The sequence below is a fragment of the Panthera pardus genome, unplaced genomic scaffold, assembly GCF_024362965.1.
Source record: "Panthera pardus isolate Hobbes unplaced genomic scaffold, ASM2436296v1 HiC_scaffold_27, whole genome shotgun sequence".
NCBI lineage: Eukaryota > Metazoa > Chordata > Mammalia > Carnivora > Felidae > Panthera > Panthera pardus.
In genome coordinates, this window is record NW_026526843.1 from 108,802,648 (window position 1) to 108,818,599 (window position 15,952).

Here is a 15,952-nt window from a genome sequence, read left to right on the forward strand (position 1 = left end):
GTACATATTTCTTCAGAAAACTTAGTTTCAATCTGTGCTTTCAATAGATTTGTTTTCATTTTTATATATGATAAATTCAAAGCTTTTCCTAGAATACTGGTTTTCCAACTGGGTCAGTAGAGCCCTATATTCTATGGAGACACCTTATGTTACCTCATCACCTGGACTACCCCTTTTCCCAGCCAGAGCAAAGTTTCTAGAGAACACAATGAAGGATGTTAATTATAGGAAATGATAGCAAGAAAGCAAAAAGCAAAGCAATGGTTTTTTCCTTACAGTCTCTTCAGTCTTGTTATACTGTTCTATAGTTTCTTATTTAAAGCAAGAGTACAGGAAGTAATGGAAGGTCAGTCAAAACCAAATGTCTAGACTCTCCAAAATTAAATATAAGTCAGTAGATAAATGAATTCAAGAATCCATTTCTTAGGTTAGGTGAGATATACAGGTGTTTCATTTAAAGAATTAGGAAAATGCAAAACAAAACCGTTTGCCTCCTTTCCTTCAAGTTCTGCTGGCTATTGGTATAATTCAAGAGGAATAACTATCACAATGGATTTTGGTAGCAGAGTTGGTGTTTCTTAAAGAGAGATATGTAACAGACAAATTAAAAATAAGATTACCTTTGGATTATCGAAAAGAGCTCATAAATGAATTTTAAAGTGAACTTTTCACCCTGGCTGTTCTGAGTGTGTAAAGTATATTACTAGGTGATGACGAATGAAACAGAATTTTTTCCTTTAAAATATTATAGTTAAAAAGTACTGAAGTGGACAGGTAGTTAAATAACATGAAGCGAGCTAAATTAGCCAGGAATGTTATAAACAGATATAATTGGAACTTTAAGAGAAAATTAGGATCCATAATGCTATAGCAATTTTCCATAGTGCATTTTTAACCATAATGTAGAAGACTAGAAAGTAAATATTATTACCCTTGACACCCAATAAAGTTCCTTTTAAAATACACATACACATACAAAGAAGATAAATGTTATTTTCAACATAAAATTAATTACTTGGGGGTAGACTTCTGGTTCTGCCCAGCTGGAGGAGCCCTATTCCTCCTAAGTTCTCTTTTACAGCTAAAACACCTTAGACATAACACATCAAACAAGCACAGGAACACTGAAATGTGGAAATAAGGCAGACTACCTACAGACTTTGGTACTCAAGGAATGACGCTAATAGTGAGTTCCTTGGTTTTTTTTTTATTGCCTCCCATATATCTTGGACAGTGTCCTGTAAAAGCCTCCAACCTGAACCACCAACAGGCACAGACAAAAAGGGCATCAGGAAAAGTCTGTTCTCTTTAGCCAAGTGACTGGGGAAAGGGTAGCCGAACAACAGTTAATTTTTTGGTAGGACCCTCCCTACTATAGCCAAACACCCCAGAAAAGCCCTATCTTACTCCAAAGAAGCAAGTGGCAGTGCTTGAATTCCTCCACCTGGTGATGTTAGCTATGCACATCAAGGACCTCATATCTCATTCCCTGACTAGCAAAAGCAGACAACACTTTGATTCCCCCCAGCTGAGTGGTTTTGACAAGTGGAGTAGGAGTCTGATCTTCCCTCACTGCCCCCCCATCCCACCACCTGCAGAAGGACGTGATGCTGCCACTAAGGTAGTGTCAGTGGGGTCTAGGAGCCAAGTTGAGTCTCCACCCCAATCTGGAAACGAGACTTAACAAAGTGATGTGAGGCAAGGCTAGTCCCCAGTAAGCCTCCTCCTCCCCTTTGTTACTGAGGAGCTGAGCCTACCCCATCACTCAAAATCAACAAGGCAGAACAAGATGATTGGAGGTGGACTAGTCAACTCTGCTTCCCTTCCTTCCTGATGTGATTGGGGCCTGGTGGACAACTCAGCCTCCACCCCCATCTGGCATCTATAAGGCAGAACAAAATGGTGGATGGCAGGGCTGGTTGGCCTTCCACTTATCCTGTTAGATGGGCCCTTCTGGAAGCTGAGCTCTCCACTCTACCTTATAGCAACAAAGCAGTGTGAGTCATCCCTCTGCTTTCTGTCTCCCTTTTGTCAATGTGATCCATCAGGGAGCTTGCACCCCTACTCAGAAGCAATGCGATGGTGCAGGTTGTTGCCCAACCTTCACTGGGACCAAGAATGTAGCTGAACTTCCATCCTACCCCTGTTCAAAAAAGCAAGAGTCATTGCTCCTATTTTGCCAGGGTAGTTTCTGTGGGGCCCAGTGGTAAGCTGAACATACACATTCACCTTGCCCTCACACTGCATCTCAACTGGTGGACTGCCTGCTAAAAAAGATTAAGTAGGATCCAGAGTCTTATCTCCAAATGTCCATTCTTCATTTGAAGAACACTATACTAAGAACCAGGAAAATCACAACATGAATGAGAAAAAAGTCAATTGATACCAACACCAGGATGCTTCAGATGTTGGAATTATCTAACAAGGATTTTAAAGCAGCAATCATAAAAATGCTCCAGTGAGCAATCACAAACACGTTTGAAACAAATGAAAAATTGGTCTCAGAAAAGATATAAAGCAGAATATGGAAACTTTAGAACTGAAACATAGAGTAACTGAAATTTGCTACGTGGGCTTAATAGAAAAATGGAGATAACAGGAAAGAATAAATTTGAAGATAGAACAACAGAAATTGCCTGATTTGAACAACAGAGGAAAAAATGAACTGACAAAAAATAAGAAGAGAGCATTAGGATTCTGGGGAACATTAACAAAAGATTTATGGTGGACCTGAGGAAATAATGGCTAAAACTTGCCCAATTTGGCAAAAGACAAAATCTTACAGATTCAAGAAACTGAAACCCAAACAAGATAAACCCAAAATCTATGCCCAGACACATCAAAATCAAACCTTTGGAAATGAGAACTTGTTTAATGGGTATAGAATTTCAGTTTTACAAGATGAAAATGTTTGGAGATCGGTCATACAACAATGTGAATATGTTTATTTACTTAGAGGGAACAAGAACATGGTCAGAGGAGGGGCAGAGACAGAGAGAATCCCAAGCAGGCTCCATGCTGTTAGCCCAGAGCCCACTGTGGGGCTGGACCTCATAGATCGTGAGATCATGATTGAACCGAAATCAAGAGTAGGACACTTAACAGACTGAGCCACCCAGGTGCCACTGTAAATATATTTAACACACCAGTGAACTGTACACTAAAAAGTGTTTAAGATGGCACATTTTATGTTGTATTTTACCACAATTTTTTTAAAAATTTAATCAAACTAAAAGGCAATCTTGAAAGCAGCTAAAGATAAATGAACTATTACATATAAGGAAACAATGATTCAAATGATGACAGATCCCACATTAGAAACCATGGAAGCCAGAAGAAAATGGCACCATTTTTCAAGTGCTGAAAGAAACGAATTGCCAACCCAGAATTCTATGCCCAGTGAAAATATCCTTCAGGAATGAAGGTATGTTCAAAACAGTCTCAGATAAAGGAAAGCTAAGAGAATTTGTCTATAGCAGACCCTGGAAGAATGACTACAGGTAGTTCTTCAAGCAGAAAAGAAATTTTAAAAGAAGGATCTGGAAATATCAAGAATAAAGGAATAACATGAATTATACAGTCTTTTCCAGAAAAAAAGAAGAAAACACTTCACAACTCATGTTATGAGGACATTATTGCCTGAAACCAAGACCTAAAGACAGTACGGAAGAGAAAGCAGTATAGACCAGTATCCTCAACAAATATTAGCAAAAGAAATCAAGTAACATATGAAAAGAAACGTACACTGTGATCAAATGGATTTTATTCCAAGGATGTAAAACTAGCTCAGTATTCAAAAATCATTTGGTATAGTCCACCATATTAAATAGGAAAAAAATCACATTGTTAATTGTGCAGAAATGCATTAAACTGGATTAAACATTCATAACAAAAACTGATCAAACTAAGAATAAAAGGAAACTTTCTCAGTTTCATAAAGAACATATACCAAAAACAAAACAACCCACAGATAACATCATACTCAATGGTGAAAGACGGAATGCTTTCAATATCAGGAAGGAACAAGAGAAGGATGTCCTTTTTTTAATGTTTGTTTATTTTTGAGTGAGAGACGGAGCACAAGCAGGAGAATGGCAGAGAGAGAGAGAGAGAGAGAGAGAGAGAGACGGAGACACAGAATCCAAATCAGGCTTCAGGCTCTAGGCTCTGAGCTGTCAGCAAAGAGCCTGACGTGGGGCTTGAACCCATGAGCCATGAGATCATGACCTGAGCTGAAGTTGGACACTTCACCAATTGAGCCACCCAGGCACCACAAGGATCTCCTTTCTCACCACTGCTATTCAACATAGTTCTGGAAGTTCTTAACAGTGTAATAGGCAAGAAAAGGAAATAATAAAATACATACAGATTGGAAAGGAAGAAATAAAACTGTCCCTATTTACAAGTGAAATGATTATCTCCAGTGAAAATCCGAAGGAATCTACATAAAACTAAAAATAATAAGTTCAGCAAATTTGTAAGATACAAGATGAGAATCCAAGAATAAATTATATTTCTATATACTGACAATGAATGTGTGGAAACAAAAATGAAAAGCAGTACCATTTGTAATTGCTCAAAAAAATACTTAAGTATAAATCTAACAAAACATGTATAGGACTTAAATACTGAAAACTAAAAGTGCCAATAAAAAAAATTCAAAGATCTAAATATAGAGAAAGGCATGCTGTGTTCATAGGTTGGAAGACTCAGCATACTAAGGATATCAGTTCTCCCCAAATTCTTGTATAGGTTTAACACAAGCTTATTCTAAAAGTTATATGGAGGGGCGCCTGGGTGGCTCAGTCGGTTAAGTGGCCGACTTCAGCTCAGGTCATGATCTTGCGGTCCGTGAGGGCTGTGAGTTCGAGCCCCGCGTCGGACTCTGTGCTGAGGGCTCAGAGCCTGGAGCCTGTTTCAGATTCTGTGTCTCCCTCTCTCTGACCCTCCCCCATTCATGCTCTGTCTCTCTCTGTCTCAAAAATAATGTTAAAAAAAAATTTAAAAAAAAATAAAAGTTATATGGAAAGGTAAAGGAACTAAAATATCTACTACAAGATAAAAATAAAGTGGGAGGATCCACTCCACCCAATTTTAAGACTTGCCATATAGCTTTAGCAATCAAAATTCTATGGTACTGGTGAAGGGATAAATACATAGATGAATGGAATATAATATAGAACCCAGAAATAGATGCATACAAGTACAGCCAGTTGATTTTTATCAACGCAAAAGTAATTTAATGGAAAAAGGATAGGCCTTTTCAACAGTGGTATGTGGAGCAATTACAGATCCATGGGTAAAACAATAAACTCATATGAAAACTAATTCAAAATATATCATGGTGAAATTAAGAGTGTACTTGAGCACTGAATAATGTATAGAATTGTTGAGTCTCTATGTTGTACACCTGAAACTAATGTAACACTGGTAACTATACAGCATTTAAAATAAAAAATAGAAAATAAACTTTCTGCTAAAAAGACACACAGACACACAAATCAACTCAAACAGAAAAAAATATGTATCATGGATTTAAATGTAAAATATAAAACTTTTAGAATTGATACCTAGAAGAAAACCTTCAGGACTTTGGGCTAAACCAAGAGTTTTTAGACCAGACACCAAAAACACAATCCATAAGAGAAAAAAAAAAGTAGACTTTATCAAAATTCAAACATTTGCTCTATGAAAAAGACCCTGTTAAGGGGATAAAAAGACAAGGCATAGATTGGGTGAAAATATTTGCAAACTTGTATCTGAGACAGGGCTTGTATCTGGAATATATAAAGAACTCTTAAAACTTAACTAACTTAAGCCAACCAATCCATTTAGAATTCTGACCAAAGAAATGAACAGATATTTCTCCAAAGAGGATATATGGATAGCAAATAAGCATATGAAAAGATGTCAGTATGGTTAGCTATCAGGGAAATTAAAATTGAAATCATGAGATAATCACTACACACCTATTAGAACAGCCAAATTAAAAAATAGTGACAATACCAAATGTTGGTGAAGATATGGACAGACTGGATCCCTCATGCATTGCTAGTGGGAATGTAAAAGGATACAGCCTTTCTGGAAAATAGTTTGGCTGTTTGTTCAAAAACTAAACATAAACTTACTCTGTAACCCAGCAGTGATAGTCCTGGGCATCTATCCCAGAGAAGTGAAAACATATGTCCAAACAGAAGTCTGTACACAAATTTTCATAGCACCTTATTTGTAATATCAAAAAATTGAAACCAAATGTCATTCAGTAGGTGAATGGTTAAACAAGCTGTGGTACATCCACGCTGTGGAACGCTACTCAGCAACTAAAAGGAATGGATTATTGATACATGCAGCAGTTTGGATGGATCTCAAGGGAATTCATACTTCATGAATAAAGTTACATACTGCATAATTCCATTTATATAACATTCTTGAAATGCCAAAATTGTAGACCTGGAGACTACATTAGTAGTTGCCAGCGTTAAAAAGAGGGCAGGAGGGAGGTGGGTTATAAAGGAGCAGCACATAAGATCCTGGTGGTGATGAACTGTCAGTATGTTTATAGTGGTGGTAGATACAGGAACCTATAGTGTGATAAACTGTGTAGAACACATGCACACACAAGAACCTGTAAAACCAGTGAAATCTAAATAAGGTCTGGGCTTTGTACAGTATACATTTCCTGGTTTTGACAGGAAGTTAATGTAAGATGCAACCCTTGGGTTAAAGGTATATGGGACCTCTCTTATTTTTCCAACTTCCTGTGAATCTATAATCATTTCTAATTTAAAAGTTAAAAACAGCACTAGATAAAATTCGATGTCTATTCTCAATTAAAAACTTAGCAAAATAGGAACAAAAGGGTGTTTCCTTAATGTTATTAAAAAACAGTCTCACTGGGCCCCTGGGTGGCTCAGTCGGTTAAGCAGCCGACTTCCTCTCAGGTCATGATCTCTCGGTCCGTGGGTTCGAGCCCCGCGTCGGCTCTGTGCTGACAGCTCAGAGCCTGGAGCCTGTTTCAGATTCTGTGTCTCCCTCTCTCTGACCCTCCCCCATTCATTCTCTGTCTCTCTCTGTCTCAAAAATAAATAAACGTTAAAAAAAAAAAACAGTTTCAGACCAATAGCCAGCATCATGCTTGATGGGGACATATTTTAAGGCAATCTCATTAAGATTATGCCTGCTGTTTTCGCCTCTATTTAACATTCTGGGAGAGTTTACTAATGCAATTAGACCAGAAAATCAGAGTATTAAAAAGAATAATAAAGGATTACTATTCATAGTTGATATAATCATCTACTTGGATAATCTAAGGAAATCACTAAAAAAGTTCTTTAAAACCAGTGAGAGTCTAATAAGGTGGTATTATACAAAATATATTAAGAAATCAATAAGTAGCTTTCCTAGTTAGAAATGGGTAATGGAAAAAAAGTCATCCAAAACAGTAAAAAAGATTAAATGTTTGAAAATCAACATAATAATCAAAGGGCAGGAACTAAATGAAAAAATTAGTTGCATTAAAGAATAATTTGAATAAATTGATAGGAAAGCCGTGGTTCTTTAAATTATTTTCAGTAGGATTTAAGGTTTGTTTTTTCTTATTGTTTATTTTTTAAGAATCGAGGGTAACTTTTTATTCTGTCTTGAATGAACCCAGATTTTTAGTTTTTAAAAAATTTCTTACGTGTTTAGTTACTTTATAGCTTATCTGAGCAATTAATAGTAACAATTTTTAGTAAAATGCTGTTATTAATAGTGTTTATGTTTAATATATGCAGCTAGAATTAGTCATGGAGTTATAACTGGAAACTATATCTTTGATTATTTTTTCAGAAATAAGCCTTCCTGCCAGGTTGTGTTTATACCTGTGGTAATTTTTAAATATGTATACACATATTTTTTTTAATGAGTGAGTAGTTTGGATTGTTTTTTCCCAAGTAAATTCAACTCCCAACTTGTCTAAAGCACTTTGTGTTAAGATCCAACTTCTACTACACAAATAGGAATTTTGCTTGAATGTTAAGCTCTAATTTATTGTGTATTTGAGCAAATCCCATTCTGTCTTGTTTTACTTACTTGCAAGCTATTATTGCTGCCTTCTTTTTGTTCATAAGGATGTTTGTAAGACTGTATATCTTTATTTTAAGTGATTGTTAACCATTATATTATCACTAACGTATGTTGGGTTCACTTCAGCAAACATTTAAGCACCACTTGTTTTACCAATGTGGAGACAGAGGAAACAGGTTCAGGTCCTTTTGCCACAGTCACATAACAGAAGTTTGGGCTTTTTTTTTTTTAATTTTTTTTTTAACGTTTATTTATTTTTGAGACAGAGAGAGACAGAGCATGAACAGGGGAGGGGCAGAGAGAGAGGGAGACACAGAATCCGAAACAGGCTCCAGGCTCTGAGCTGTCAGCACAGAGCCCGACGCGGGGCTCGAACTCACGGACCATGAGATCATGACCCGAGCCGAAGTCGGACACTTAACCGACCAAGCCACCCAGGCGCCCCCCAGAAGTTTGGGCTTTGAAGCCCATCATCACGCTGTATCTGTTTTAGATAGGAGGGCTTCATTAAGCCTCTGGAAACCAGATGAAATCATTAGACTTGTTCCTGAGACTCTTAAATTAGCCAACCCAAGTAATGCATTAAAGAGTTATCTAGTACTCAGATTTTTAGCCCTCTAAATGGAAGTGGATCCATTAGGATATGAGACTCATCAGAATCCTCTCAAATATTTGTACTTGTCATTTTCTCTGGCAAGATGAGCAGGAGGAAAGAGAAGCTAACACTGAACCCCCTAGACCCTGAACTTTACCAAAACCTGCAGCATAACTAGTATACAGATCTTACGGATTAGAAAACTGAGGCTCATGTTAGGTAACTTGCCCAAAGTCACACCTACAGTAAAGGGCAAAGTCAGGTTTTGAAGCTTAATATGTCAGACTCCAAAGCCCATGACCTTTTCTCTACACTGTGATTTCCCAGACTTGTCTAATCACAGGAGTCACCTAAAGTACCTGTTTAAAAAGTGAAATACCATGAGGCCATGTGGCTTCTGGAACTTCTGACTCAGCTTGGGATAAGGCCAGGTAATATATCCTTACCAGGAGTCTTAGGTGATTCTGGTCATCAGACAGATTTGGAAAATACTACCAACTCCATTAGAGTACTAAGAGGTGGGACTTGAAGGTATTAGGAAAGCAGGAATAAGTTTGGGAATTTAAAAGGCCTTAAACAACAAGTTGACAATTAGTTTTCAATACAAATGAAATAAGAATAGTAAAATTGGGGGGCACCCTGCTGGCTGTCAGTGGAGCATGCAACTCTTGATCTCCGGGTTGTAAGTTCCAGCCCCATATTGGGTGTAGAGATTACTTCAAAATAAACATAAAATCTTTAAAAAAAGAAAGAAAGAATAAAAAGATTAGTAAAATTGGATTCTGGAAATCATAAAATTGGTTTAGGTTCCTTATTTTGTGCAGAAAAACAGTGTTTTATTTTCTTAGTATTTCTCTTTCAGATGACAACATTTAAATGATTGTTCTTTCATATTCTCCTTGTTTACACTTGGGAACAAAGGCACCACTGAAGGATATAGATAAAACTGTAGTTTTGATGCAGAAGAGAAAATAGGAGTTAGACTTAGAAATAGCATCAAAACAGGGGCCTGTGTGGCTCAGTCGGTTAAGCGTCCAACTTCAGCTCAGGTCATGATCTCACAGTTCATGGGTTCAAGCCCTGCGTCCATCTCTGTGCTGACAGCTCAGAGCCTGGAGCCTGCTTCAGATTCTGTGTCTTTCTCTTTTTGCCCCTCCCCCTGTCGCGCTCTTTGTCTCTCAAAAAATGAATAAACATTTAAAAAATTAAAAAAAAATAGGGGCGCCTGGGTGGCTCAGTCGGTTAAGCTTCCGACTTTGGCTCAGGTCGTGATCTCACAGTTCGTGGGTTTGAGCCCCGCGTCAGGGTCTGTGCTGACAGCTCGGAGCCTGGAGCCTGCTTCAGATTCTGTGTCTCCCTCTCTCTCTGCCCCTCCCCTGCTCACACTCTGTCTCTCTCTGTCTCTCAAAAATAAATAAATGTAAAAAACTAAAAAAAAAAAAAACCATAAAAACAGCTTTAAATACAGAATCTGTAATTTTCTCAGGTGTAAAAGCTCTACAAATTTTAAATAACTTTAATCCTTAAAGTCACAAGATTATAACATTCTCAAGCTGGAAGAGCTCTTAGATATCCACATATTTTATGGATGAAGAAACCACAACTCAGAGAGGCTTAAGGACTTGCCCACAGTCCTGTGGCAGACTTTCAAATCCATGCTGACCAAGGTTCCATCAAACTCATGGATTGCAGATAAGTACCAGAAAATAATGACTTTTCCACAATCATACTGCTTTTTAGAAGTTAGTTTAGTGGCAAATCCTGTTTACCATAGATTCCCTACTTTATCTAATTTTATGGTTTCTTCTTTTAAATGCCCTACTGAGAGTGTAAATACATTCAAAGGGATCGCTTTTAGGAGATTATGCAATTTGAAATACTGTGTCTGAACAATATGTTAGAAAATGAACCATTACCTTCTTAGAATAGTGTATTTAACAAATGGACACTTTCAGAACATGTGTAAATTGTGGAGGAACTCAAGCTTTCTCTACTTTTTAGTATAAATTTTTATTTTATAAATAGAGAAAAATGAGCATAGGTAGATGTCTGTACATGAATTCTGACTAATATGATAGCATTTCTGTGTAGGAGTATGAGCTTTGAATTCAGACTTGAGTTTGGTTATCTTATCTGCAAACCTGATAGCTCTGTGATCTTGAGCAAGTTCGTAACTCAAGTTTTTCTTCTCTGCTATACATAATAACATACCTCATGGTTTATTAATGGTTGATTGGGATTAAATGAGAGAATATATGTAACATGGTTTGTTTTCGAACAAAAAAACCACTGTGTAAGTGATGATTGCCATTAGTATTTCCTTGAACCAGTAGTTATTTATAAGAATGTTAATTTCTGAATGAGTGCTTTATTTTACTTCTTTATTCAGGTTCTTTATCATAATCAGAAAATATCTGTACAATTCCTGATTTGAAACATTTTGTATTTAATTTATGATCTAGATACAATTTTATAATTTTTCATAGATACTTGAACATTCTTTTTACATTATAAAATTCAATATCTACCTATTCTAATGTAAATTACTTCAAATACTTTGTCCTTATATTGTTCATTATGCTAGCTTATACTAGTGTGCTGAAGTTTCCCCTTCTATTTTGTGTTCATTTCATGTTATAGTCCCCAAAACATCTTTTGTGTTTTGTTGTTATTCTGTGACTTAATGTTGAATACTACTTTGCATTTATTATTTTTAATGTCTTGTTTGAACAAATAACATATTAATTATAGAAGATCTAAAAAAATAGTGAAACCTATGCAGAAGGAAAATAAACAATTTTACTCTTCTGTGAAATATCATTATTAAAAGATTTAAATGTGATTAAGAGTAGGGGTTTTAGATTCAGATTTGGGATTGAATTTAGGCCCTGCTTATTAACCTTAGGCAAGATATTAGACTTCTTTATTTATTTTGACAGATATTTATTGAACACCTACTGTGTGCCAGGCATTTTGCTAGGGCCTGAGGATATAGTGCTTAAATAGATGGACATACTCATCTTGAATTAATTTCTTCATTTGTAAATTAGTGATAATGCCTCATAGAGTTGATAAAAGCATCAAAGGTGATCTATGGTACTTAACATTTGCCTGGTGTATGGTAATTGCTCAGTAAACAATAGCAATTATTATCACTATATGTATTAAGCACTAATTGTATTTTTAGTCCAAATCAGATGACCTTTTTAATTGGATTAAGGTTTTTGCCTTACATTTTATTTTTGGCCTTAATATTACACTTTATTTTTATTTGTCCCTTGTGCTATTTTTACCTGTTTTCTTTGAATTTCTCTTTAAAGCAGTAAGTATTTGGGGGGGCTTGGGGGGTTCAGTCCAATAGGCATCCAACTCTTAATTTCAGGTCAGGTCATGATCTCACAGTTCATGGGTTCTAGCCCCATGTCAGGCTCCACACTAACAGCACAGAGGCTGCCTGGGATTCTCTCTCCCTCTCTCTGCCCCTCCCTGGCTCTCTGCCTGTCTCTGTCTGTCTGTCTGTCTGTCTCTCTCTCTCAATAAACAAACTTTTTTTAAAAAGGCAGTAAATAGGGGCACCTGGCTGGCTCAGTTGGTTAAGCATCCAACTTTGGCTCAGGTCATGGTCTTGTAGTTCATGGGTTGGAGACCCACATCAGACTCTGCTGACAGCTAACCCTAACCCTAACCCTGGGGCCTACTTCAGATTCTGTGTTTCCCCCTCTCTCTCTGCCCCTCCCACTTGTGCTGTGTCTGTCTCTCAAAAATAAAGGGTAAAAAAAAATTTTAAGGCAGTAGTAATTTTATTGCTGTGTATATATAGTAATATATATAGTAATAAAATAAAATGTATATATATATTTTTTTGAAGGTTTAATTATTTATTTTTGAGAGAGGGGGAAAGAGAGAGAATCCCAAGCAGGCTCTACACTGTCAGCATGGAGCCCAGTGCAGGGCTCTATCCTATGAACCATTAGATCATGACCTGAGCTGAAATCAAGAATCAATCACTTAACTGACTGAGCCACCCAGGCACCCCAAGAGAATAGTATAATGAACTACCATATTCCCATAAGCCACCCTCAAAGATTATCAACTCATGTTTCATCTATACTCCCCTCACCCCCCATACATACTCTCTCTTCTTTTCCCTGCCTCCAGTGGATTATTTTGAAGGTAATCCTAGATACATCAATTTATATGTAAATATTTCATTTGTATTTCTTAAAAGATAGACTTTTAAAATACATAACCACCATACCATCAAAACTCATAAAAATGTCAATAATTCTGTAATAGCATCAAATTCTAGTAAGACACTTTTCTTTTAAATAGACACTTTAAACTTTACATTTCTTACATTATTACTTTTGGAATAATTTCTATTGTAAGTTTTTTATTCTTGTGGTTTGTTTTTTTTTCTTTTGACATGCAGATTGTTTTTGTTTGAGGAGGTTATGAAATATTGAAGAAAGAATTATAGAGCTGGAAAGACCTGGGTTTGAGTCTTACTCTTGCTGTTCACTAATTGACTTTGCTGAGCCTTGGTTTCCTCATCTGTAAAATAGGACTGAATTATACCTACCTCATGTTCTTAGGGTTGAATGTGATGCTTTCGTAAAGTACTTTTTATAGTCTTTGTCAGTTATTATCTTCTCTAGTGATTTGGGCTGCAATAAACAAATACAATTTTTGGTTATTGTATGGTTTCTCAGAACGTTGCAAAATGTATATTTATTAGGTAATTACGAAAAATAGTGATTTTTAAATAATTCTTTTAGGAAAGAGAGAATTGAGAATCTTTTTCTCCATTCTTCCACTACCTCTTTTGTGTCCACATTAATTTAGCCTGAGATTACAAATCCTACCTTTAGCTTTCTAAGGTTTTATATTGTTTATATACTTATATCAGCTATTTACTCTTCATTACTGACCCTTTCTCCTTTAGTGGGGTTAATTATTTTATTCATTTGTTTGTAAATATTAAGTTGGTGTCAGTATACTTCACCAGTTCTTTCCGACCTCAATAATCTTAAGTTCTTACTTTGATTCTCTTTCAATGGTCTAGGACATACCTTTGAACAAATTATGAAAAAAGGTACTAACAGGATGGTGAACTTTTATAAGACTTTGCAGATCTAAGAATAATTTCCTGTGACCTTTGTACATGAAAAACTAGGACAAGGTATACAATTCTTAGTTCATAACTTTCCCCTTTCAGCTCTCTTTAAGTCATTACTTCATTGTCTTCTGGCATTTTATTGTTGCAGAGGAAAAATCTGAGGTCAATCTGATTTTAGTTCCTTTGAAAATAACCTGTTTTTTTCTGCTTGTATGCTTGTAGGATTATATCTTTATCCTTGAAATTTAAAAACATTTGCCAGGACATGTCTTGGTGTTGATGATCTCTGTTGAACCTTCTCAGTCTCCAGTCTCAGGTATTTTTTTTCAGAACTGGAAAGTTTTCTTATACTTTTGATTGATTAAAATGCTGTTTTTTTTTTTCTTTAGGAACATCTGTTATTCATAGATTATTTCTATGTCTGTCCTCCATAGTTTTTTAATATTTTCTTTCATTTTTTTTCATTTATTCAAGTTTGTCCTCTGTGGCATGGATTCTGTTTTCTGCAGTGTCAATTCTGATATTTGCTGTTCACAATGCAGATTTAATTTTGGCTACTGTGTTTTCATTTCTTAATTCTTACTTCAACATACTCCTGTTTCATAAGCAGAATTTCCCTTAGGGGTACACTCTAAGAAACATAAGATGGGGTTCAGGCCTAAAACTGATCTATTTTCTGAGGCCATAACCACAGGACCAGACAGAAAAAAAAGCTTCTGAAAGGGTCCTCTAAAACTTAAAAACATAGATATAACCAGAGGTCATTTCTACCCTAGTCTAGAAAGTAGAACAGTCCTGAGTAATAGCAGGTGTTTAGTTACTCAAGGAATAGCAAAGCAAGCATAAGGGCACCTTAACTAGAAATAATGGATTTTTCTAATATATTGGTTGTTTTTTTCTCATTATAAAAAGAATAGATAATAAATGCATATAATTTTGAAAATACAGTACAAGAAGAAAATCCTAGGACCCAGGTAACTACTGCTAAGATTTTATATATGTTTTTCCAGTTACATGCACACATTTTGGGGGGGGTGCAAAATTGGGGTCATACTATATAGTTGTGTATCCTTTTTAATTTAATATATTACAAGCATATTTTTGCATCATTAATTTTTTGAGGCCCTTATTTTAAGCATTGCATAGTATTCCTACATATGAATAGATGTGTTATGATTTATTTAACCAGTCCCCTGTTGGTCATCTAGATTGTTTTCTATTTTTCAGTATAATGAGTATGATGAATATCACTGTACATAAGTCTTTATGCACATCTCTGATATTTCCTTAGGATAAATGAGGAGCTGATTCTTAATCCTGTCATATTGGTAAGGATTATATACATTCCTTATTAAGAATATAAAATGCTTGTTTCTTATTGTTTCAATGTGATTGCATAGAAGATTCTTTGGATTCTGAATAATTTGATGGTATCTGAACTGAAATTCAAGAGAGGTTTCTTATGCCTCATCCTCAGCACCTTCATGCAACTTCTATTCCATATGCTTTGGGCAAGAAGACCACTGCTCCTATCAGGGAGCTTGGAAGGCAAATATACTTGTGGGAACTTGAGGGTGGTAAAAGAATATTTATATATTGTCCTTGTTTATTCCTACAACCTGGGTCTCCAGATTAGCACAGTAGAGCTCTGGAGCCTTTCTTTTCCTCCTCCCTTCCTATTATTTCAGGTTCTTATTCTCTGTGAGGAATTCTTTTCTCCCAGTGTTCATATGTATATTTCATTTTTACATAGGAGGATGTCAGTAGATACTTTCTAGTAATCTCAAGGTAGCATTTTACTAATCATGTATCTTTTTTTTTCTTTTTTTTTTTTTTAGTTCTAGTATACTCATACATGATGATCTCCTACTGGGCTCAAAGCATTTTTAACGTATTTTATATTTTCTTCAAAGGTATCAAACATCAACTCAGAAATGTGCATTGTTGTAACATGCCATTACAATAAAACAATCTGTTTAATAAAGTTGCTTAAAACGAAACTTTTATTTAGTAAAATATTCGTATTTTTTAACATTTCAGATTTTTTCTTAAAGTACTTGGGAGTACCCTAGAAGTCCTGAAACCTTGGTTCAGAGTTACTGATTTGAATTGTTCATCCTCTTGAAACCAGAAAGATGATCTTAAGTGATCATTTTAAAATTTTTTTTTTT

General features: G+C 35.8%; 1 protein-coding gene across 6 annotated transcripts in view; it reads left to right on the plus strand.

Moving 5' to 3' along the window:
- The window catches only part of RPS6KA3 (ribosomal protein S6 kinase A3), a 115,964-nt gene that overhangs the window by 11,021 nt on the left and 88,991 nt on the right, over nt 1-15,952 (plus strand). The window contains exons 2-3 of one of the 6 annotated variants that reach the window (XM_053891771.1): nt 14,004-14,097; nt 15,009-15,109. The exons of 2 other annotated variants lie outside the window; for them this stretch is intronic. The gene's annotated coding sequence lies outside the window, so the exon portion shown is untranslated. The remainder of the gene's footprint in view (nt 1-14,003; nt 14,098-15,008; nt 15,110-15,952) is intronic. 3 more of the 6 variants (XM_019431624.2, XM_019431625.2, XM_019431626.2) reach the window with 3 other exon arrangements.